The 26,547-nt window shown below is 32.7% G+C and overlaps 1 protein-coding gene across 2 annotated transcripts in view; it reads left to right on the top strand.

The window, feature by feature from the left end:
* Positions 1–26,547, top strand: part of LOC108904589 (protein-tyrosine sulfotransferase) — a 464,159-nt gene that overhangs the window by 296,874 nt on the left and 140,738 nt on the right. For both annotated transcript variants that reach the window (XM_018707207.1, XM_018707208.1), the window contains one exon: positions 22,982–23,006. The gene's annotated coding sequence lies outside the window, so the exon portion shown is untranslated. The remainder of the gene's footprint in view (positions 1–22,981; positions 23,007–26,547) is intronic.

Genomic DNA, 26,547 nt, shown 5'->3' with positions numbered 1-26,547 from the left:
GCAGTTAAATTTCACATGTTCTACTTAAAAAAATTGGCGTCAAATAAATGTGTTACTTTGCCATAAATAAACTGTTCTCTCGGTGTAGCATGGCATTTCCTATAAATTGAAATGTAGGACACTGTAAAAACGGAATGTGTCGGGATCGTTATTATCAATATATCCAGCCATTTCCATTCTCGTAACACAGCCAAAGGTAATATATACACAGTACCTGATACTAACAATAAACAAGTGTTATTTATAGCAAGGATCCATTGTTTGCCCTACGCTTTAGAGTGGGATAAATCGTACAAAACTTGAGAATTATGCTTCGGGAATCAACCAAATGTCGTTGCTCGCAAATTTGACCTAATGGAAGAGTCGTGTCGGATTGTTTGCGCACGAAAATTATGAAATCGACCAACCCCGCCTAAAAGCGTATAATATTTTTGTGAATTATATCGGCAAACATATTTCGTGCATTATCCGGAAGTGGCCACTTCCGGTGCTCCGCTGCGGGTTTGGGGACGGGCCGGGGAGTAAATGCGTATTTAATGTCACTCCTTGTTGGTGAATACACCAAGAAAATGTTGGAGGGTTTATATTATGACATTCACGGAGACTCAAGGGCAACCGTTATTTTATTTTAAGAGATAAAAGATAGGTTTTGTGGCTGTGGTCAATTTTAAAGGATTATTTTCTCGCCTTTTTAATCCAATCATCGCTTATTACATTCACCTAACGCTAAAATTTTACAGGTATAAAACTGTCTATAACTTTTTGGACAAATTTAAAATAATATAATTACACCTGAACATCATATCGGGGATAAGTACAAAACTATACTATGGTTAAGTAAAAACAAAAATGCTTCATTTAACGATATAATTTGCAATAAATTTAGTTACATTTTTTGACAATTAGTAACGCTACGATCTGTTTGTTGCCATAACAGCCGGTAATTGGTGTCGTGACTGTTGTGCATCGAACTGTCATACGCGCTGTTTTTGATCGGTTATTTTTGAAATTCAACGCTTTAGAGACATTGAAACCAGACAAATTTACGACTAAATTGAAAATGTGGTCTTACAAGTCAATTTAGAAATAATTCCCGGGATTTTGATATGTAAAAGAGTACCTGTATGTATTATTAGCCCAGGCTGTATCGTCGCTTCCGTTAGGAACAAGATTCTCATTCGATTTTTTTTTTCATAATCTTACTAACCAGACGTTACTAATGGTTAAAAATTGTTTAAACAATTTTTTTTAACAAATTCGTAATTTTCGCTCGAAATACATTTTTTTGGGCTATCCTGAACAAAAAAGTTCCTATGCAACTTTTCTCTAAAATCTACCGTTTTCGAGATATTAACGATTTTTTGTTCGAAAAAAAACCGCGATTTTAACCATTTTCAACGTCAATATCATCCCTTAACAAAAATCCGAAGAGTTACGCCGGCATATTTTATTCTGAAGACTTGTTTTTTTATTGTTAATAAGGCGCGCGCGCCGCTCTTGGCCGCCTCCGTATCCTGCGTCTCTCTTGCACTCACTCGAAGTATACAGGGTCGGAAAGTCCCCATGGTTCATCGGCCGTTACGTGAGAGCGATAAAGTAAGTCTTCCATCTTTCTCTATCGCACGGATGTCTATGACTTTCTTTATCGCTCTCACGTAACGGCCGATGAACCATGGAGACTTTCCGACCCTGTATATACTTCGAGTGAGTGCGAGAGAGACGCCGTATACGGAGGTGGCCAAGAGCGGCCGGGAAAAGCGGCGCACGCGCCTTATTAACAATAAAAAACGTCTTCAGAATAAAATATGCCAGCGTAACTCTTCGGATTTTTGTTAAGGGATGTTCAAAGATTTTTTTTAAGAATTTTGGCAACACTAAAAATTGCAATTTTTAATATAGTTTATTGACGTTGAGAATGGTTAAAATTGCGTTTTTTCGAACAAAAAATCGTTAAATTCTCGAAATCGGTAGATTTTAGAAAAAAGTTGCATAATTTAACCATTATTTACGCAAATTTTATCCACCAAAACTCGAAGGTTTCGAGATATAACATAAACATTTACTATTTCCAAAATATTGCTGCAAAAATTTATTGATATAACTTTGTAAACAATTAAAAAAATATAAAGCAACAAACTCGTACTTTGAGATTTAAACCCGGAATAAAATTATTTTTTCGCTGATATCTCTTTCCCTCGTGCGGAATNTATAATGAAGGCGTCTAATAGTCACCGCCCATTTCGCCCTTCCACAAATAAGAAGTGGATCTTATTTGTGGAAGGGCGAAATGGGCGGTGACTATTAGACGCCTTCATTATAGCCGTCTTTCTCTATCGCACGGATTTCCATGACTTACTTTATCGCTCTCACGTAACGGCCGATGAACCATGGGGACTTTCCGACCCTGTATATACTTCGAGTGAGTGCGAGAGAGATGCCGTATACGGAGGTGGCCAAGAGCGGCCGAGAAACGCGGCGCGCGCCTTATTAAAAATAAATAAACAAGTCTTCAGAATAAAATATGCCAGCGTAACTCTTCGGATTTTTGTTAAGGGATGTTCAGATTTTTTTTTAAGAATTTTGGCAACGCTAAAAATTGCAATAGTTTATTGACGTTGAGAATGGTTAAAATTGCGTATTTTTCGAACAAAAAATCGTTAAATTCTCGAAAACGGTAGATTTTAGAAAAAAGTTGCATAATTTAACCATTATTTACGCAAATTGTATCCACCAAAACTCGAAGGTTTCGAGATATAACATAAACATTTACTATTTCCAAAATATTGCTGCAAAAATTTATTGATATAGCTTTGTAAACAATTAAAAAAATATAAAGCAACAAACTCGTACTTTGAGATTTAAACCCGGAATAAAATTATTTTTTCGCTGATATCTCTTTCCCTCGTGCGGAATATCCCTTTATTCCAAATTATTATGCATGAACGGGGGAAGGTTTTTGCTCCGAAGCATAAACTTATTTGCATTTAATCTGTTTTGCCTTATTTCGAATTCCGCTGTTAACGTGAACCATTTAAAATTTTTAACGGAACATCATAAAAATTCTGGACCTTATTGCAACGAATGTAAATCCTTTATTGACCGAATAAATCAACAAGGACCGAATCGAATTGTAGCCTGAGGGGTTATTTCCTTATCTATAGCTATCTTTCGTTATGACCCGTATCATAACGAGTCTGGATTTCACAAGAGTTTACTATTTAATTTTCGAAAGGGAGTTTATAATTATCATTACATTTTAATTAATACGTGGGAACTTAAAAATGTATGTTCAGAGAATGAATTTCAGGCACTTACCCTTTATTGCTTACGTAGAATGTAATCCAGTGGCTGGCTATACAGGGTGACACTGAAGTTGGAAGAAACAATAAGAAATACCAAAACTTCCAGGAAGGGGATAATAATAAACAAAACAAACAAACAAAATAACAATACAACGGCTCGAACAACATTATTAACGCGACAGCGTACCGAGATTCAGGGAATGCGCGCGTCATAGCAAAAATTTGGAATAACATCCATTATTAAATTTAATTAATTAGCCCGAGACTCTAAAGTTAAGTAGACTGCTCAATGTGAAACTCAAGGAAGAACTGCTTTTCTTGCAGATCTTTCTCGAATTTGACACTTCGCTTTGACACGCCCATTTCTTGGGTCCAGAAGTTTCTGTTCTTGTCTTATTAGCGGGAACCCTGGATATCGGGACGCTTGGTATAACTATACTAGGTTAATAATTACCTAATTGACTGGACTTACATTTATATAAGAATTCTGAAACCAAACTTACTTACAAGTAACCCTAGCCTTCCTCTAGTGACTCCATGTAGCAATTACGGGGCGGATTAGTCAATCTCATTTAATATCTTCTTAATAGCTTGGAAAATCCGCCGAAAATCTAGCTAATTGAAATCCTTTTCTTTTTCAATTATTATTAGTTTAACAATTTAATTTAATTCTACTATAGAACCTCTACGCTCTTCTCGTAATTTCGCAAGTTATTAAAAATATGGGTTTCTACGCTGGCGCCTTCCAGACGCAACAGATCCGACTCTAAGCGAACTTGTTAAAAATATTGGTAAATTTCTCCGAAGGACGACGCTACCTACTTGAAAGCCTTCAACTTTCGATAATTTGTGTTAACGAAAATATTTTACTTTTTGGCCCATCCGTTCCGAGAACTAATAAATAAATATCTAGGCGTCCCGGCTTTTGTTACAGAATAATTTCAGAGGAGAAAGGGTAGTGGTAAATTGGTCTTAAAATATCCGGGTCAAAGGACCAAAAATCAAGAAGATTTTGTTATAGGAAGTATTAGAACAAATAGTCTTTGAATATACATCCAATATATTTTTTTTTCAGGAGCAAGCAGATAAGGTCAGAGAACAATGTTATATTCTGTATTTCAATTTATACGATGTTTGTTTAAACTCATCATACCATTCTCAAGTGGTACGCCTTCAATTTAATTTACTGTAGAGTGGAGCGTTCCGTTTATTTATGTAACAAAACGTTAACGGATCGGCTTCAGACTAAGGCACGCTATCCACAGTTTATTGCATCTTGTAATGGTGCGCTGCCAGTTGCAACTGAGAGGATTCCTCGTAGGTGTTAACCAGATAACACTTGTTGAAAACGCGATGGATTAAAGAGCGGCATTGTTGAATCCGCTGCAGTAAATAATGCCAGATATTAAAGGTCGTGACCGTTTCTTGCCTTACAAATCAATCTGACCGCCTACCAATTAGTGATGGCTTGTGATTAAGAACACGCTCGGGTTGCCTGCAGTGCAGTTAATTGGACGAGGACATATACCGCCAGTTGGAGAGGATTTGTTTGTAATTTGAACCGTGAGCAATTATATCATTGATGGAATCCTAAATATGAAATTAGAAATTATCTGTCTGTTTTAAATGTTACTCAATACCTATATAGGATATCTTAAAAACTAGGTAGCATCATTATTCACGGTTTGGAAAAGGAACAAAGAGAGAGAGAGATACAAAAATCTTAGCAAAAGGCTGAAAAACGTCATTAATAAATTTTGTTTACAATTTCTAAGTCAATCAAAGTTCCTCCCTTCATGTATTCAAACTGCGTGGGAATTTTCAAAAAACATTCGTATTTATTGTTTAACAAGAACAGCAACTGTAATTTCTTTATTATTTTAAAGTCAAAATTAGTCCCATTGATTCATACTGTACCGAATTCCCTTTATTTAAGACAATTTTTACTATCAGTTTACAACTTTGACAATTCACATTAACAGAAACAATTTAATCGTAAAAATAACTTTCCGTGAATCAACGCGGCCGTTTATACAGGGTGTTTCTGAAATAAGTGGGTTCGTTGAAAAGGGTGATAGAGGGCACGATAATGAGCAACTTTTATTAAGCAACTGATGGTCTAAATGCTTTTGTTTTTGAGAAAATTAATTAAGAAAATCAACCATAAATTTAAGCCGACCCTGTGCATCTTGTGCACGTGCACGGTCAGAATGATTCGGGCCCGCTACATGCGTGAAGCGCTTCTCTAATTGGTTGACGTTCCACTTGACTTCCACAATCAAGAAAATCTAATGATAGGTCAGTATGTCTTGTATTCTTTTTGTGTGTTGCAATATTACTTAGCCAGCGTATAAAATGTTTCGTGTCGCTTATATGCGGTCCGTTACCGTAACAGACGACAACCTTACTACAGTGTATCCCACCGGGAATCGCCGTGATCGATATGTGGAAAAGTACTTATTTGAAAAATTTGAAAATTTGGCTTTTCAAGGTTATAGCACTTCCTGTTATACCGGAAGTCAACGACATCTTCGTTATTTTAAATGGAACACCCCGCATATTTTTGTATTTTTGGATTCTACTTGATATTTTAAGGTCACTTTGTTTAACAAACCTAGTTCCTAAAGTTTATAGTTTTTAACATATTGACATTATTATGAAAAATTTTACAAAAAATGTAAGGTTGTGCGAGATCCTCTGTATTTTATTCCAGTAATTAGATATCAATTTGAGACTTGGTGTGTGAGTAGAACACGTATGGAACAAACTTACATAATATCCATAAATTATAAAATATGATACCGAATGTTTAGTTTTCGACTGTACATTTTTATAACTTCAAAGAGTTATAACTTTGCTAAATTAAATGGAACACCCTGTATTTTTTGGCCTATCTTGTGCAGAAATTAATTATCTTTCGCGTGATGTAAGCATTGTAGGGCTGTGGTTACAACTTTTTGGAGATAATTGCAGTACCGTATGGCGTGTATTACACCTATACCGTACAAAGCGCAAGATCCGGATTTTACAAGTAGGGTGCTTTTTACGGATGAATCTTGTTTTACTAGAGACGGTTAAAAATTTTCACAACATTCACTATTGTTGTGGTGCAATTCGTCATCTCGATTCCAGTAATGGTTTTCAATGAATGTGTGGTGTGGTGTTTTTGGTGACATATTCTAGAAACATCATGAAACAAATAACTAAACAAATGTATAAACATAGTACAGTAGGCCGAATTTCGCTATGCTACGATGTTTTTAAGGCAACTCTAAAAAGTGACGGAGTAATATAAAAATCGGCCAATGAAAGAACTTCAACGTTCAGATTCGTGAAGCCTGTTTGATTGCATCATTCGCCAGAAATTTTAATGTTTCCTACGTATTTTAATCATTAACATTTAGAAAATCATCCCAGGAAGGTGTTTTTAAAGCTAAATTAATTTTTAGCCAGAAACATAAAGCTGGATTTTAATTTAACTAAAAATGTTCTGAATTTAAAAATGTTTGGCGAAGTTACGAGAGAAATTGAACGGACTCGGGTTGTGTACGTTGACAACTAATTTTCCAGACCGGTTTTAATAAAACGGGACATTTTCAGAGGTAATGAAAAGTATCAGGAGTAGCTTATTAAACTACTATATTGCGACTGCAAGGTGGGAAAAATGGGAATTGTTGGAAAATAATAAAAATTCACGGGGAAAACGGTATCCTGTTTGCAATGTATATACCTTTTAATCCAGTGCTACACTCAGTATTCATCAAACTTCGTTCAATTGATCTAATCATTTTCTGATCTTCGGCATTTTTTATATTCTCTTTTAAATTAATTTTATTTCGTAATTTTGTTAATATGTTATATTTTATATAATGTGAATTAGAAAAGAAATAAAGTTCCTTTATTATTTCATTAAATCAGTTATAAATTCCTATCGGAATCTACCATGATTTAATGATACAAACTACTTGAATATTTGACTGATTTTTCTTTTCTTTTTTTTTGAAGATTGTCTTGCAAATGTCGCCCGGCTATACCCGCAGTCTCTTGCATTATTGCACCTTCTGCTGCTGCGGTATTCGAACCAACTTAGCAGAATATCTAAATAGATCCAATCTAATTCTGAGTCGCCCCGTGAACACCTAGACTACCGCAGGACCTATTATTCCATTACTACATTTTGGAAGTCATATTGACTTACAATTATATTAATATAAAGGAGTGTTCCATTTTAATCCATCACTCCGAATAACTTGACCTTCACTAAAAGAACTTTCAGAACAAAAGTTAAGGGGGCCGTACGAAAATGACCTTGCGTTTAACCCAGAGTTCAAACTTAGGGGTAATGTGGAGGTCAACTTTAGAATTTCAAATAAAAACCCCATTCCGTAAAGGGAAAGAGAATTTTACGTTCAAAGATGTATATTTGATATTGGGTCAGATTGATCCCTAGGGGCTCTCTGAAGGTCAAATCAGCTTTCCGACTAAAATGTTTACATGTATGGCAAAGGTTGATTAATTTTTGTGGCAAACGAACTACCGTAGTCATGATTTATGGTCTAATTGTAACTCTGACCTTGAGCCCTGGGGTCAAATTTAGGGGTCATTTAAGAGTTAACTTTGGATTTGGTTTTTCTATCCAAAGATGAGAAAAGCGGAAACTATCACGTTCAAAAATGTATAGTTGACCCTGCGTCAGATGCACTCCTAGGGGTCATATGTATCAGAGAGGCAGGAACAGAATAAAGCTTTTTTGGAAACAATTTAAAGTCACCAGTCAATTGAAGATGAACGCCTTCTACTTCAAATGATGACTCCCTCGTTCAGAAAGTCAAAGACCTGGTGTGAGCAAATCGCCGATTGACTGTCAGAGAAATTACAGAAGAGGTAGCATCTGAATTATTGTGTTGACATGAAATTTTGACTGAAAACAATCCTATGACGACGAAACATCTATTCAAAGGATAATAACGAGCGACGAACGCTGGATTTACGGCTACGACATTGAGACAAAAATTCAATTATCACAATGGATTGACCTCCCAAGAAAGCTTGTTGGTCTCGATCCAATGTCAAAGTGATGCTCACTGTTTTTTTCGACCTTTATGGAATTGTGTGTTTTGAATTCTTTCCTCAAGGTGTAACAGTGAACCGTGTATACTATCAAAGCGTTTTACAACAGTTACGTGAAAAAATCTACAAAAAGAGACCAGAGTTGTGGCGATACAACTCATAGTTCTTGCACCGTGACAATCGTATAAATATTTATATTTGTAGCATATTTCACAAATAAATCAAATATAAATTTTCTATTGCTACTAGTGATATAAATCAATTATCGTTAATGTTGTTTTAAAGAAATAAACATCAAATATAGAGCTGTCGTTGAAACAATAGCAGTTTGCTTCCTGTAAATAAATAACTTATGGATTAGTTATTATGAGGAGACGCTTCCATTAAAATATTAACAGATCTTTAACAGTTTGCTGATATTAAAAATATTTGCCATAGCTAATATTACCAGGCTGCATCTGCACTGTCTATATTTTATATTATCGAAAATAAATATACAGGGTGATTCACAACTTATCCAAAAAAATTTGGGAATAGATGCAGCATGAGAAATGGAATCAATGTCGTAAAAAAAATTTGTGTAAAATCCTTATAGATTCCGAGAAAAAAAATATTGAAGTTATAGTACATTCAACCACTACATAGCTGGACAACTGTAGTCTCTAGCGTCATTCGCCATGTGGCCTCAGCGACTCCGAATACTGAATTCGGATTTTGCAATCGTCGTTGCGATATTTAGGTACTTGCTATTTGTGGTGTTTACAACAGGTTTTTAGTAGCTAGTGTCAAAAATGGGTAGTTTGTGTCAAAAATGGTTTGAGTGTACTCGGAGTTGATGGATATCGTTTTAATTTATGGTGAAGCATTTGTGTTATGGTGAAGCAAGACATCATTTGTGTTAGTTCGTAGAAACTGAGTACAACGGACCCAAATGTGTTTACACATTGGTGGATAAAATTTTGAACAATTGTTGTAACATCGGGTATGTCAAATGATTTTATTATTTAAAAACACAAATTAATTTTATTAATTAATAAAGGCAAAAGCAGTTGAATTTGCCGATATAAAATAGGTGCGATAAAATTCTATTTACATATTTCTTTCCTTGCGAAAGTTTTTGTCCGTTTTTATCACACCGCCATACCGGTCGCATTGTGCGAGGTCAGGTTTTACAGTGGACCAGTTTCCAGTGCCGTGCAGAAGTGTATTTTTAAATCATTTTCGAACTGCCCTTTTTGATTTTTTCTTTACAAAATTGTATTTGTAAGGGTCCTCTGTACATGCAGAATTTTTTTTTTGATAAGTTCTGAATCACCCTGTATACAGAAAGCAAATTTTACCTGTAACATTTTCATCCCTAATGGCTCGGGGCTATTCAGATGAGGATTTTATTCCAAAAACTTCATCTGTCAAATCGATTCGTGTTTACTTTGTATATTGTGTTTGGTGAAGTTACTTCAATGGATATATTTGCCAGTATGCAGCAGTCTCTTGTTTCAAAATATAAATAAGTTAAATATTCCTCTCTGAATATTAGATAATTATGTAAGCTGTTATTATTTTGCTCCCGGATAGTTTGGCTCAAGATTCCAGCATATTTTTCATGCAGTTTAAATAATCCCTTCAACTGACGTATTATCTCGGTGCAAAATTTTTGTATTTTTTAAACTTATGTCAGTATCTCAATAATAAAATTCTTGGTCTAGCTGATGATCTATTTCCAGAAGACTGTCACCATCCAGCCATTTTAATTGAAATATGTTTGTTAATTAGAAAAGCAATAGATTAAATTAATCTGGATAAGGCGTAAGCTGCTCTTGATTTCAGAAAATCTAATTTTGAACCTTCCTGGAATGGAAATTGAATCAGAAAGCTTATTAACAATACAGAACTACTAAGAATATTGACCACTGTAATGCAGGTCATTTCTTTTTTCTAAAAACGTTTTACCAAAATTTTCGAAAATAATCGAAAACTTTCATTCATTCATTAATCTGTTTCTTCTATCATTGCTTATAATGACTTAAATATAAACATAGGACCCACATTTAATAGCAAATATTTTTGCTCTCTAAGTGCCACTGTGACCTCTAATAGCATTGTCAATTTAACGAAAATTGAGCCAAAAAAGGGATCTAAACATCATTGGAACAATCGTCCTACAGCGATATGTGATATTTCATATCACATATCTAACTCTTATCTTACAAAACGTTTTCATTATACAATATATTGGTTTCAAGTCTTCTTTGAGTTCTATCAGATTTCAGGTGGTCCGCAAGGTTCTGTAATGGAATCCCTTCTTTTTATAATATTTATCATGACAATGACATAAACGTTAACGTAAAATTTTCTTTTTATCGAAAAATAACATCCAATAATATTTGATTATAAATTTGATTATGATATTCTAGAAAGACAATCTGATAATAAAAACCTGCGCATTGTTTTCAATTCTGAATTGGGATTATTGAGGTATATAGGAACATGTTTGACAATTTTTTTATTTTGACTTGAACGTTTCATATTCGGTTAAAAAATCTCGCGTGCAGGCCTTTCATTAACGTTAACTTTTACTGCTGCTAGCACGTTTAGTACATGAACTTTCAGTATAAAACTTTCCGAAAATAAAAGTTTAACCCTTACTTTGTCTCTAAAATCCCGGTCCAATGCGTCCAATAGTAAGTTAACAATTAAAGTTATAAAAAAGCCATTTTGAGAGAAAAGAGGCGTAGATGATGTCTCTTTTTTTAATTACCGTGATTGCAAAAAGAGCGAATTTTCGAGCAGCGTTTGCCTGACCGTGGGACAATTTGTTTATAACACTGTTTTGCACTTTGTTAGTTGTAAAGAGTAATTTGATTTCAACTTTTTGAAATTTTTCTTTATCGATACATTTCTTTGGATCAACGAGAACGATATTAACTTCAAAAATTAACGTTTATTAATTAAACAATTGATTGCAAAAACACGAAAGAAATTGATTAGCAAATAACCCGAGCAACAATATCACGGTCAATTGAATCGGCGTTTGACACACATGTTGGTCATTGGATTGACCGTCTTTTCCATAAATTTCATCAACATCCATCGCTTTTTGCAGTAATAATGCGCAATTTTCGTAAACTGGCATTTCCGCGTTCGACTTTTATTTTACAGTTAACAAATTAATGAAAAATTACTGTAGGTACCTTAAATTGTAGGTAATTTAATTGCCTACAACATAAAATAACGAATTTTCCGATAGGTCTTCTAGATTTTCGTGGGCAGTAAAAAAAGTGAAAAAAAGCGTAAATTTAATGATAAGGATTTATTTTCCATTAAGACAGTACCTATAACATGTATAGGATTCGTCACACACTTAATCTAACAAACAAAAAATAAAAAACTTCCATTTAAAAATTTAAAAACTCTGACACACTATAAAAACATTTATCGATCAAATATAGCTTTAATTTTCATTTAAAAATTTTTATAGACAAACGTTATTAAACATTGTTTGGTAAACGATTAAAACATTTTGGACCCAAGCAACAAGGAGCATTCAGGGCTAGTTTTAGTTTGGCAAACGGCACTCTAAGATCACCAGCATGTCTCGTGTTATAATTGTACTTATCTTTGTTAATGTCAATACTTTTCTTATTTCCATATACTAATATACTAATAAATAATAAATATACTAATATATAGTCGAATTGCTCCATAAACAAATCCCTATCTAAGTCTTGAATCTACTTGGGCATAGTAAACGTGTAAAAGGTTCAGCACCGTTTGCAAATTTAAGAAAAGAAACTTCAGATAATTCATTTTCGAAATAGTTTATCACAATGTAATTTAAAGTTCAGGAATTCATCCAAATAAACACCTATAACGTTGCCACTTATTTGTAATTTGCCAACTTAACGTCACCTCTTTCGAGTTACTTTTTTGATATTATCATTCTGCCCCATCATAAGGTGCAATAAAATGTCTACTATTAATTTTTTCAAGTTATCAGGTTTTATGATCTAATTCGACTGAAGTACTAAAATATCGATTCAAGGAGTCAGTATTAATATTTATTTAGGCCCCACTATGCCTGAATGTGTGTATATGGTTGCAAGTTTTTATCCACAGAGGAAGTTACGTGCCAACTCCGATTAGTAAAGCTTCGATATCTTTGACCTATTTTTCTGCCACATAACAGACTGAAGCAAATTAACGATATCTATTCCAATTTATAGATCCACTTCGGATTTGAGGGGGATTTCCATGAATGCATAATCCGGCAGTAATCCGTGCCTCCCTCTTTCTCTCTCCGATATCTGCTTTACGGTGGTCGTTCTACATTCGGTATTACCTCTTATCGAAGCGATTCAACCGCAAAGGAAAAAGCGCACATGCATAACGGATTTATCAGCGCAGATGATCTAAAACTACTTAGGAACGTTACCCGGCAAAACGTCAGTATGAATATGAAGAAAATTTCCATATAAAGGGGATTTTTCGGGAGAGATCCTGGCGGTGCGACTGTCAGTGGCGGCGATAAAGGGGCAAAGGGTTCATTTTTTACAAAAACCTCCACTTCGTCTAAAAACCTTTGTATTCCTCGATTTTGTAGTAGTTTCCACTTCAAAATTAAACTACGACAAAGATAGTCTGAGTAACAGCGCTTTCACTTTTTTTTGCTTTTGTCATTCTTCAAAAATGTTAAAAACATTGGTTTAGGGCCGAACCAGTGTATTAGGTCCATATAAAAAAAGTATATCTCAAATGTCTCGTAAAAAATTCTGACATATTTTGTACGATTTTAAAAAACAAAAGACTGATGTTAAAGGATATAAAAGTACTGCAAACAGTATTTTTTTTCAAAGCCTTTCTTAATGATTGGCGATTATCATTTTTTTTTATTTTAATGACATTTTTCTATATAGAATATATGATAGAAGTTACAAAATTCTCAGAAGTGTCACATTGAATTAAAGTGTTAATATTGAAGAATATGAACCAATTTTTGACACAGAACCCCATTATTTTAGTGCTCTTAATAATTACTGAAACATGATTAGTAAATGTGAATTTGTTATCAACTAAAACTTTCAAGTCCTTAAGTTCTCACATCTTTCTACACATTATCTCAAATATCTCTCAAATATCAAAAGACATGCGTTTTTGTTATGAAATACAGTCTTGTATTTAGATATGTTCATCGCACCATGTGTGAAAATCACTTAGCGTTTTTAAGAATTTATGATAATTATTATTAATTCTATTGACATCTGCGTACATTTTTTGATCATCACCAAATAATAGATGACATGAATTTGCTTAACTTTACTTACTAGTTAACTTTAGCGATAAATCATTTATAAATATAATAAGAAATAGTGGCCCTACATTGGAGCCTTATGGCACTACTGTGGTGGAAGTAAGACAATCAGACCTACTTCGTATCCATATTATTTTTCGTCTTTTTCGATAATAGTAAATTTCTCATATTATATGACATTTGTCTCTACGACGATCTGTTTGTTTTCATTGCACATTTGATATTTGATATATTTTTTCGCGAAAATCTAGTTGTCATATATCTACGGTAGGAGTAAAAAAAAAATCTAATTACCTTGCAGTTAAATTTCACTTTTTTTACAAGACACTTCTTATTTAACTGTAAAATTGTGATTCGGAACTAATAACAAAAAAAAATTAGATGGGATAAACAAATGTGGTACACCAAAAAAAAATATAAAAAATTCACTACTACCAATTTTAGAAAAACCACTTGTACGCGGGAAACTGTACTGAGGCAGGAACTCATGGCTACCTAGCAAGAAAACGAAATAATGCATTTTTTTGTAATTTTAACAGGAATTTTAATACAACACCCTCCAGAACTTCACGGTACTAGATGTTTTTTTTGCCTTCTAACCTACTGTTCCGAAATATGGATATTATCGTTCAGGAAAAGTTTTACATTAATTAAAAAAAAATATACTGATTGTCTAACAGATGCAAAAAGCAGTCTTGGGAAATTTGTCTGATTTATAATTTTAACATACGAAAACAAGTACTCAGAAAAGAAAACGTTATAGGTTATACTACACTTATTTTTTATAAGGAATTCTTATCCGAAGTCTACTTCATAATTACTCTGTACTCTAATGTGGCAGAAGGTATTTCACATACCTACTGTGTTTATATCGAAGAACAAAAAGTAAAATAGTGATCACATAAAAAAATATTAGAATATAATACTATTATTGCATAAATTAATTAAAGTCGACTAATAAACTAATTAGACACATATACGATCTTATTTAAATGTAGTGGATACTTTACTGATTACTAGACGCCAACTTTATGAAAACTTTGACACCTATAAATTTTTTTCGTATTCCATAAAGGATGGAAAAAAATTTTTAACAAGATCTATTTCAATTTTGAGGTACACGCAATTATTTATTTTTTTTCCGGATAAGTTGTGAATGACCCTTTGGAATTTTCATCAGAAATAATGCCGACAAAGAAAATTCGATTTTCCCACGAAAATCCTCTGTACGCCTATGGCAGGTCCCTATGAAAGGTTATCACGCAAATCTGTTGAGCGGATATAGTGCCCTCCTCGAAGGCGCATGCTTATTTTTCATTTTTGATTCCTTCTAGACCTATCCGACCCACACTGCTGACTCCAATAATGGCCCATGTAATATATTTCCTGTTGTAGAACGATGGCGGAATAAATGATTGAGGAATGATAGACGTTCCAGTTTTTCACCGCAACACATCATCCAAATTGTACAATTGTACGGTTTTTTTTTCTTTGAGCAGATATAACGGTACTACTTGCGTTTGTTATTATGTTATTTAAGTACAATCTTTGTAGATATGGTACAGTCTTAGTCATTTTGTTAGCAGGAGTCAACATGGTTTTGGGTCAAATTTTGGCCTGACAAATGCACTGAAAAGTAAGAGTTGAAGCTTCCTTAAATATTTATATTGTCTGATAATAAAACTCAAATTTCTATAGACATCAAATGTTGCTTGCTCATATGACGGACAAAAGTCAATTTTATATCAAATATTGCACCCATGTCTTTAAATTCTATGCATGTATTTAATAAATTATTATTTTTACTGTAATTGTACAGAATGGTAACATTTTTTTTTCTAAAGTTTATAACATTACCTTCGAATATATTTAATAAGTTTGGTCTAGATAATGCTTGCTGCAAATTATATCTAACAGTTTTGGACGGAGCCAACATGCAAATAGTTTTAGGCAATTAGCATATAACAGAGCATTCGTTTAAAAATTTTATAATATATCATTTATAAACCCAAGAAATAACAGAGGGCGGAGCATTGATCCCTGGGGAACTCCCGAGTTCGCTAGTACATTAACCGATTTATAACTGCGATACTGGACATTTAGAACTTTGTTACTTAAATACGAATTAAAAAAATTAAAAAATCTAATGTCAATCCTAGATTAGATAATTTTAGTAACAAAAGGCCATGATTGAGCAAGTCTTTTGAGAGATTATATATGTAAATAATAGTTAAATTTGCCTTGGGTAGGAGATTTGCGATAAACTGGTACCTATAAAGTTTGTTGTGGGTCGACCAGAAATAAACTCATGCGCTTTTGTACGACAGCAGAATAACTACAGTGGTCTGTAATTTTCAATATTTATTTTGTCCCTTTTTTGAAGATAATTTAAGAACAAATGAGATTAGGTATTAACCAATATTACTTTTAGACTAGGCGGTATCTGTTTTGGTTTGGGTGAATCGTATATCCACGGAGATTTTTGGCTTTTTGGCTTTCAAATATCACTAGAAATGAAAAATTTTTTTATGCGCATAAAAAAAACGTGGGCTTAACTTTTGGCGGCACAATATGTTAAAAAAATTCGAAAAATGTCATATTTATATTTTTCTTCCTATTTAATTATGTATCTTTTCAAGCGTTGATTTTAGAAAATGTTTGTAATTAATTTCTTTACAATATGTGACTACTTGCAAATCGAATGAATCATGATTATTATTGTAAAAATCGAAAAATCGCCAAAAATGGTGTTAAAAAACATTACTTTTTAGGGAATTTTTTTGGGATCTTCAAATTGGGTATAGGACCTTCATACTTGGCTCAAGAAAATCTCATGTTATGTAGAATCATCACGCCAAATTTCATCAAAATCGGTTTGATAGATTTTGCATAATAATTTTGCAACACAGATTTTGAAAAAAAATTTGCAAATTTTCAAAATTTTGCACAGCAAAAGCCAAGGCTCTTAGATGCTTGAAAATTTAATCACGTATAGAAGGGCTCTCAAGCTTTCAAACGCTTTTTGAAAAATTGGAATCCGTCAATTAGGAGAGCTCTGGCGCTTATTTAAACATTGGTCGAATTTTTGTACTTATAAACAATTAGAATAACTGTGAATATTAGATCAAATCAAATTTTTTTAAAGGTCTTAAAAGTTATTAAGTATGTGTAAAATATTATTGATTTTTTGTAATTAATTTATTAATTTAATCATCATTTCTTTTGTGATTAAAGTATAATTCAAATATTATTTATTGTTTAAAATATAAGCAAATGAGAAATTAACTCATTATATTACTAATTTTCGACATATTTTGAAAATAATTGTTGTTTAAACAATTTTAGAATATTTAAATAAAGTCTTTGATCTTTGATAAACAGTATTATAAGTTTATGCACTTACCTTTAATACAATAAAAAATAAAGTTGATAATTACAGGAAGTTTAAATAATTATCGGACTGTTGAAGGACCAATAATAATTATTGAGGATAGGCATTTGAAAATACGCTAATTGTTTTTTTTAAATCGCTAAACATTTAAAAAAAATCATCAAAATCGGACCTCTAGAAGCTAAGATATTAAAAAATTTTAAGCGCGTCGCGGTTTTGAACTCGCCGATTCAATTTCGAGCAGGCCGAAGCGGCCACCACCACCCTTACGATTTTCTTGAATTTCTCGCTTGCATAAATAACTTTAAACACGTTTTAAAGTAGGTTGCCATTGAAGAAAAGTATTGCAAACTTAGACCTGGTAAGTACTCGGAATAACAAAGGTATTTTTCGAAAAATTAGCTCGGATGTTCCAGTACATTTAGTGTAAATGACGGTTAACTTTGATCGGCTATAACTACGTAACTAATTGACCAATCGATCTGTTTTTTTATTTAAAAGAAGCGTCTTTCCAATAACTTTTAAAACCTGCTTTAAAAAATTTGATTGAGTATTCACAAAGTTATTCTAATTGTTTATAAGTACAAAAATTCGACCAATGTTTAAACAAGCGCCAGAGCACTCCTAATTGGCGGATTCGAATTTTTCAAAAAGCGTTTGAAAGCTTGAGAGCCCTTCTATATGTGATTAAATTTTGAAGTATCTAAGGGCCTTGGTTTTTGCTGTGCAAAATTTTGAAAATTTGCAATTTTTTTTCAAAATCTGGATTGCAAAATTTATTATGTAAAATCTATCGAACCGATTTTGATGAAATTTGGTGTGATGATTCTACATAACATGTTTTCTCAAGCCAAGTATGAAGGTCCTATACCCAACTTAAAGACCCCAAAAAAATTCCCTAAAAAGTAATATTTTTTAACCCCATTTTTGGCGATTTTTCGATTTTTACAATAATAACCATGATTCAATCGATTTGTAACTAGTCACGTATTGTAAAAAATTTAATTACAAAAATTTTTTTCCTCTTCCATTTTCCCCTAAAATCAACTCTTGAAAAGATACATAATTAAATAGGAAGAAAAATATGACATTTTTCGAATTTTTTTAACATAACATATTTTGCCGCCAAAAATTAAGCCCACGTTTTTTTTTATGAGCATAGAAGAATTTTCATTTCTAGTGATATTTGAAAGCCAATAAACCAAAAATCTCCGTGAATATACGATTCACCCTAATCTGGACTTTTTGAAAAAGATACCGTCTGGACTATTTTTATTAAAGACGAACTTGTGACTAAATAAAACGATTTCAAATTATCATTGGCCCACCAATACCACTTCTATCCGTTTTCTCTTCATTTTCGCTGTGTGTGCTTCAAATGTTACCTAGTGTAAATCAAACTCACTCAGGGTATTACCTTGTAGATAGTAAATGATTAGGCGAACTGAATAACCATCTACATAGTGGTAATTCAATTTAGCTGCCGGCTAAGCTCGTCCCTCTGCATCCAACTGAAATAAAATCTGCAGTCGCACGTAATGGGTATAATAACGTGTATAACAGAGTACAACATGCCCGGTTTTGCAAACAAGTCAACAAATTAGTTCGTTAAATGAGGAGTAATGATTGGCAAAACAGCAGTTGGTTATAAAACGTAACACGGTAGGTGTAGGTACATTATAAAGCCATTCCACATTTGTAAAATTTTCGTTTTAAAAGGGGTTAGGTTAAAAAACAATATTTTATGTGTATTAAAACAAAATGTAGTCAAGGGCGTTGGCGAATATATTTTCCCATTATTTTTATAATATTTAATAAAATAGCTTTACCAAAAAATGCAAGTACTTGTAGAATATCCTAAAAGGAAATGGATATACTTCAATAGCTCTCCTTCTTTAGAAAATTATAGGCTTTCAAAAAATGTATCTTTTGTTTGTTTTTAAGAGAACCTTTCTTATTTAAGGTTCATTACATTTTATTTTATTGAGATTTCGGAAAAGCGGAAATGTTTTAGTATAAAGTAGGCTCAATGCATGTCTAAATTGTATCTTCAAAAAAAAAAGGAGTACTTGAGGGAATTCTATTCTAATTAAACATCATCTTTTTGGTAAATTAACACCTTTTATTAATTTTCCTTTTCAGATTTCAAAAGTCAGCTGCTATTCGGATATACATTGTGTTCCCATTTTAAACATACTAATTTTATCAGTTGATGAAGGACTTCATTTTAAACAAAAAAAAGTTCAAGTGAATATAGGTAGGTACGTCGTAAATCGCTTCCTAACCGAGATACAGTGTGTCGAATGAATTTTTTTTTAACTTTTTTCGTAACATTTAAAAGCGAAACCAAATTGGATATTTTTTGTGGTGACATAATGTCTTTTAAAAGTGACGTACCTATGTATAAATGATTAACTAGAACTACCGGTTGACGCAGTGGTAGACTAAATTCGACCAAAATTATGTCACAATGAGAGAGAGAGAGAGAGGGTGTCCCGGTACTTGATACAAAAAACTCGAGTACAAATAGATGAGGTCAAAGTAATATCAGTTCTTCATATAAATCGTATAAATTTTCTTCATACGGGCCTTCGTTAACAAGTTACGGGACCAAAAATGTGAAAATTAAGAAGTTTTTTTTATTTATAGTCTTTAAACTATTAAGTTCACCATGATGGAAATTTGGTGATCGATATAGATTACATTGTTCAGCTTGTTTTTGATGTTGTAAGTGAAACTTCATTATGCCCAGAACGCCAGGGACGGACTATGCCCAATGGTTAACAATTCAGAATTTTTGCATAGATGACGATCGAAATCTGCCTGCATCAAAAATGAGTTCTCTGATGAATTTGCCAACGATAATACCCTCTTGGTTCTCTTGGTTCAATTCGGTAAAATTAACAGTTTATGAAAAATTTGTGATTTTGTCACAGTGCACATCGAGCGGCGCCTCCGCCATGTTTTGTTTTTTATTTTTAATTGGACATAATTACTATGTTAGAACCGTACATATTTTAGAAAATCTTACAGTCTGCTAATATAATTCGCTAACAAAATTTGACAGACACACTTTGTTAGGGATTCAAATACTCCCGCAAATTTATGTTTTGATGTATAGGAGAAGTGGTGGGGAGGCCTATGTGGTCCGACAAATTGTAAAGCCAGGCGGCACCACATACCTAATGTAAATGGATGTATGTTTGTAGTCAACAGTAAAATAAAAGTGGTGTTCTCGAAGACTAGAATTTTTAATAAAAAACAAAAAAATATCTATAGTCCACAACACAAAATAGAAAAACTAAACAAAAATAAGTTAAAGTAACTTAAGTATTCAACTCCAAATTTCGATGTCCATTCAGACGTTTTTCGAAACGATTAGATTATTAACCACTATTAATATATGGGCAGGAATAGTGGGTAATAATTTTTTGAGGAACGTCTGAATGGACATCGATATTTGAGCCTTGCAAAATAATTTGCAGCCACTATTAGACGATGTTGCATTAGATACCCGAAAAATCGTTTGGTTCATGCACGATGGGGCTCCTCCCCTCTTCAGTATTGATGTACGAAATTATTTATCCATTGTGTTTTGTAATAAATGGATTCGGAGAGGAGGCCGCCAATTTCATGGCCACCGTGTTATTCGGACTTTAACCCGATGGGCTTCTTCCTGTGGGGATACCAGAAAAGTTTAGTGTACTCAACCCCAGTACAGACAGGCGATGAATTACTACAAAGAATTAATTTCCATTATGATAGTATGTGTGGATGTGGAACGTGCCCATATTGAAAATGTATTTTGATAGTTTAACTTATTCTTGTTTTTTTTTCTATTTTGTGTTATGTGTGTTTGTCAAATTTTGTTAGGAAAATTACATTAGCAGGTAGATTTTCTAAAATATGTACAGTTCTAACATAGTCAATATGTCCAATTAAAAATTAAAAACAGAACATGGTGAGGTGCCACTCTATGTGCACTGTGACATAAAATCACAAATTTTTCCTAAACTTAATTTTACCGAGTTGAACCAAGAGGGTATTATCGTTAGCAAATCTTCAGGGAAAATTCTGGATTGTTAACCATTGGGCATAGCCCGTCCCTGACGTTCTGGGCATAATGAGGTTTCACTTACAACATCGAAAACAAGCTGTACGCATGTGTGCATGATCACCAAATTTGCATCATGCTGAACTTAATGGTTTAGAGACTAAATAAAAATAGTTGCTTAATTTTCACCTTTGAGGCCCTTAACTTGTTTACGAAGGCCCGTATGAAAAAAAAATTATATGAACTGATATTATTTTGACCTCATCGATTTGTACTCGACATTTACCGAGACAACCTGTATACTTCAGAATTACACAATAAGAACTACAAAACATGATAAAGTAAATATATCGAAAATCTCTGTTTTAATTATCGAAACTTATATTTACTTCAAGCAAACACAAAAACAATTGATTGAATATTCGGTGTAGTTACGAATTTAGCAAAAAGAAATTTAATTAGTCTGGAATGCTCTGAAATATTTACTCAGCTATCCGTAACTGATATCTATCGTGAAAATTTGGAGTGTAAAATTGAATTATATTTTTATTTTGCAACGATGCATTTTAGCAATATCCAACAATACACCTCATTAACAGTAAATAAAGTGATTTCTAGGAAGAAAATCTGCATTTTATTAAAATATCCAGCAAAAAATGAAATATACACAAAACAAAAGATCTCTATATTTCATGTAGAAAATATGGTCATTTTCGGCTACTTTGGGTAGCCCAAAATATCTTAAATAATTAGTTTTATCGAAGAGAAACTTAATAAAAGTTATTTGAACATTTTTATGGAAGCAGAATTGTATCTTGTTAATTTTCAATTAAAAAAGCTACCTTAAGAATGATTTCATTTATTTAGAACAGTATATAACAATATCTAAGCTTCTGAGAACATAAAAGAAAGAAACATATTCTAGACACATCAGGAACCAAATAAGCAAATAAATGTACACTAGGGCGATTTTCACTACAATAAAATAGTACAATAAATACAAGAACTTCATGAAACATCAAATAATGCGTGTATAGAACAGTGCAAATAAGTTTGCATTTCTGATTCAAGCAGACGAGACGTTGTGAAGAAACGCATTCGGCTATAAGGAATAAGAGGCGATTTGGGATAACTATTAAAAACTCGCTTCACGCAAAACGTTATAACGTCGTGGTAGATACACGTATGCTGATGGAATTTGTTTGGTCACTTGGAAGACTTCCCACGACGTAGTTTCGGTGACCGCACATAGATAGCGCCACGCACTTCGCTACAATAAAATCAGACTCAAAATTTAATAGCTAGACCGTGTATATGTTATGTTTATGTATTGCAATGTGAACCTCGTTCCGTTACGAAATCTTTAGAAAACGGAAAAAAATATCGCTTCACTTCGTTTTTGTTCTCGTATTCCTTGTACGTAACACTGCACCGTCGAAATTCTCTCCTGGAGGGTGCAATAGAAAATTACTTGGAGATCCCAGCGTGAAATAAATAGCGCCATCTATCATACCTCGGCGTGATATTTCATCCGGTGTATTACTGGCATTAGCGTTATGATCCGATTAGGCCTGCGAATGAACTATATCAAGGCAAATATAGTATGCAGGCGAGATGCATATCGTGGAGCTGTGGAATGGGAGCGATTATCCCTGTAAATTCTATATTACCTCCGGGTGCAATATATACGAATATACGCCCGCTTTGCTTATTGAAGAAGTAATAGTGTCGATGTAATCCTTGAAAATTTAAACATAAAAACTGTTAATGAGGTATTTTGACAATTTAACAATGTTTTAATTCAAAGCAAATCTGAATGTACACCTGTATATTTATTTATTTATTTTTTGTTTCAGGAAGCAATCGATTACACTTGATAAGGTAAGTGTCATTAGGTTTATTTGCATATTATACATTAATAATACTTATTATTATTAAATGTACCTGTTAAAAAATGGTGCAATTCTGTTATACATAAAAGGAGGAGGGTCGATAAGACCGGTTTTCGATCCTATCAGAAATTCATCTTAATCATGTTTTTTGGATCTTCAGAAACAAAAGAAGAAACAATATTAAATCGATTCTAGGCCAAAACGGATACAACCCCCCAACCCGAACATAAAAAAATGCTTAGAAATGTCATAAAACCATTTTTCTTACATCTGATGTATAGAATCCTATAAATAATATTTTTCGGGCATACTTTAAGTAAAAACACTTGTTAACAATCATAAAAATAAACTCTTACTCTTTTCCCCCTCTACAACCCGTCCCACTCGACTGCGTTACCTCTAAAAGACACTTATTGAATTGAATTGAATATAAAAGAAATTCTACATCATGTAAAAACATTTATTTAAAGATCTAGAAAAAATAATATTCCATTAGATTTAGCTATAAGTAAACCTCCCAGCTGCCAGGGGACTCACTTTAAGCCAGCACCCCAATCAGTGAGAGGCAAGGGGACTCACATCAAATTATAACAAAAAATACCTATTAGAAATTAACTGTAATATCATACTTAAACCTTATTTTTATGTCTGTTTATAAAAGTTAGAGAAAGTTACAAGGAAGAAATAGATAAACGGGATGGACGCTCGAATGGAAAGAGGTGGATTGGCCTATTTTTAAACTAGAAACATTTCAATTTTGTTTATATTTGACTGACAGATAAATGTTTTTGTGAAATCTCTGATATTCTTCAGTATCTTTCAGGAGTTACGTAGAAGGGGGAAAGGCTGGAAGGGGCAGAGGTAAAAAGTTTTTTATGGCTATAAGCAAGTATATTTTACTTAATTTGTACAATAAAATCGTTATTTAAATGATTCTGTGCATCAGATGTAAGAAAAATGGTTTTATTACGTTATTAAGTGTTTTTGAGTGTTTTGGCTAGAATCGATTTAATGTTGTTGCTTTAGGTTCAAAAAATATATTCCATATATTTAGGATCAATTTCTGATAGGGCCGAAAACCGGCCTTATTGACACTTCTCCTTTGCCGAAAATAATACATTTATATGTTTTTCTAAATAAATTATGTGAAATTATGTGATACATAAAAATAACAGTAACAGTAAAGGTAGGAAAATATTATTAAGGTATTAAGGAAAATTGTATCGAACATTGTAAATTTTATTCGTCTGTCAAATTTGACATTTGAACAAATTACGCCTTGAACCAATGAAAACAATTACAGACGCAATTTCTAGCTTTAATTTATCCATCAATATAACAATATTAAAACAAACATCAGACCTACATAATTATTAAAACTATGAAAATTGAATTACAATTATTAAAATTTATAGTTGAAATAATAAAAATTTGATCCATTTTTTTTCGCATATTGCTCGCCCAAATTTTAAAATATTGTATTCACCGAAGTGGATTATATTATGTGATCTTTTACAATACAAAATTCTTCGAATTGCTTCAACACTGATTTTTCAGATTTATATTCACTGGAGTAAGTTTCTCAATATTCGAATCTATTTCTACCATAGAAATATTCCCAAATTGTGCCCTTTTTATTGATTCTTCATTAGTAACTTAGAAACACCTATTTTAAATTAGGTTTCATCCTAGATGAAAACAATTTTCTCACATAGAAATACGATGTGACAAGTGGCAACGTGATGACATGAAATACAGGGTGATTCACAAATGGTGACCAAAAATGAAACCTCGTATTCTTTGGTGAATTTTAAGTCTTTCCTATAAAGTTTTTATCTAGGACGCTTCGTTAAAAAGAAACATTGTGTTAAAACTTAAAAAAATATTTTTAATTTTGTTAAATAATTTAAAAACTATTAAGTGAAATAATTTGAAATTGATGTGACAAATTTCAGATTAATTCACTTGCTAGTTTTTAAATTATTAAAAAAAATTATAAATATTTTTTTAAGTTTAACACCCTGTATCTTTTTAACGAAGCACCCTAGATAAAAACTTTATAGGAAAGACTTTCCTTAAAATTCACCAAAGGATACGAGGTCGCCATTTGTGAATCACCCTGTATATCAAAACAATTTATTGGTTTATAAAATTTCGATAAAATGCCACTCCTACCACTAGCAATGGTACTACTGAAAATTTTCAGTGTCATATTTCACTGTAAAACTGCAGTATGACGTAGTTCTCCTAAGTGTACTTACTACTTTATTATTTGTTTCAAGCAAACTTTTATTGTAGACTTAAATTTTGATCAAAATGTTTTGGCGCATAATGCAATGCAGCAATGCAGGAAGAGTCTGCGAAATAGGCGTTTTAACTAACTCATAAGTTTTAGTTCACAAACACATTCTAGCTTCACAAATCGTTTAGTCCAATATTGAATTGCTTGCCTTTTGCGTTACATATTTCCTTCGACTAATAAAGTTAAACCTTTAACAGAAAAAAGCTGATTGTTGAATTGTTTTTAGAAGTTGAGAAAAATTTTCAAATGTGATCACGTATTCATTATTTTCTTGGTTCTATACATTTATCAAGCAAATTACTGACTACCCAGAAATTATTGCAATATCTTCTAGATGTTTTCTTGAGGTAGTATCAGTAATTATGCTTCTATATTTTGTAGTATATTCAAAGATGTTTTAGTACACATATGTAAAAATGATTTGACTTGTTTTAATAAAAAAAGTTGTAAGAATTACGTCGTAAAACAATTCCTGCCCTCCAAGTGGAGAAAATTATCGCTCGTTTATTCTCCATCACCTCGATTTCCATGCAAAGCAAACCCGGAGGAAGTTCTCGCGCCGTTAATTTTCGGGTAGGCCGTATCAAACTTTTTTAATAAAACAGGATGCAGTTACCGCGCGGCCCATCTTAAACTGAAATTGATTAGCAGTTTCGTTATGACGTTATGTAATTTAAACTCCTCTTCCAGCGAGCCGCCGTTTGAGCGAAGTTCGGGACGAGTTTTATAGTGCCAGAGCTAATAATGAAAACCGTAAAACGGAGGAATATAAATTTCCATGGATATCACCGCCTACAGGCGGTATATCTAACCCGATGCGAAATATTTGTTTATGTTATTCTGTTCCACACATAGTCAGTTATTTGTGTAAAACACAACTACAGGGTGTCCCATTTAAGACTCATTCTTCCATAGCTCAGTAATATAAAAAAATATTTAAAGGAAAGTTGTATCCAATCAATTTCTTCATATTTTAAGGTTATTTTACGTTGTACGGGGTGTCCCATTTAATCTGGGCGTTACATAATTTAATTTTTTGCAAATAGGTTCTGAGTATTAATACAGTTGTTTAAATTTCTAGTTCAATTTATGTTCTATTTTAATAAACATACACTGAAAGAAATGGGCTTATTAAACTGTTTATCTAGAATAATGTGTATAGCGCATATTAAAACTTTTATAACCAATATACAACTTTTATTAAAAAAAAGCAATCATCTCCATACTC

Source organism: Anoplophora glabripennis, unplaced genomic scaffold, assembly GCF_000390285.2.
Source record: "Anoplophora glabripennis isolate ALB-LARVAE unplaced genomic scaffold, Agla_2.0 scaffold131, whole genome shotgun sequence".
Taxonomy (NCBI): Eukaryota; Metazoa; Arthropoda; class Insecta; order Coleoptera; family Cerambycidae; genus Anoplophora; species Anoplophora glabripennis.
This window is presented reverse-complemented; position numbering and strand designations above follow the sequence as displayed.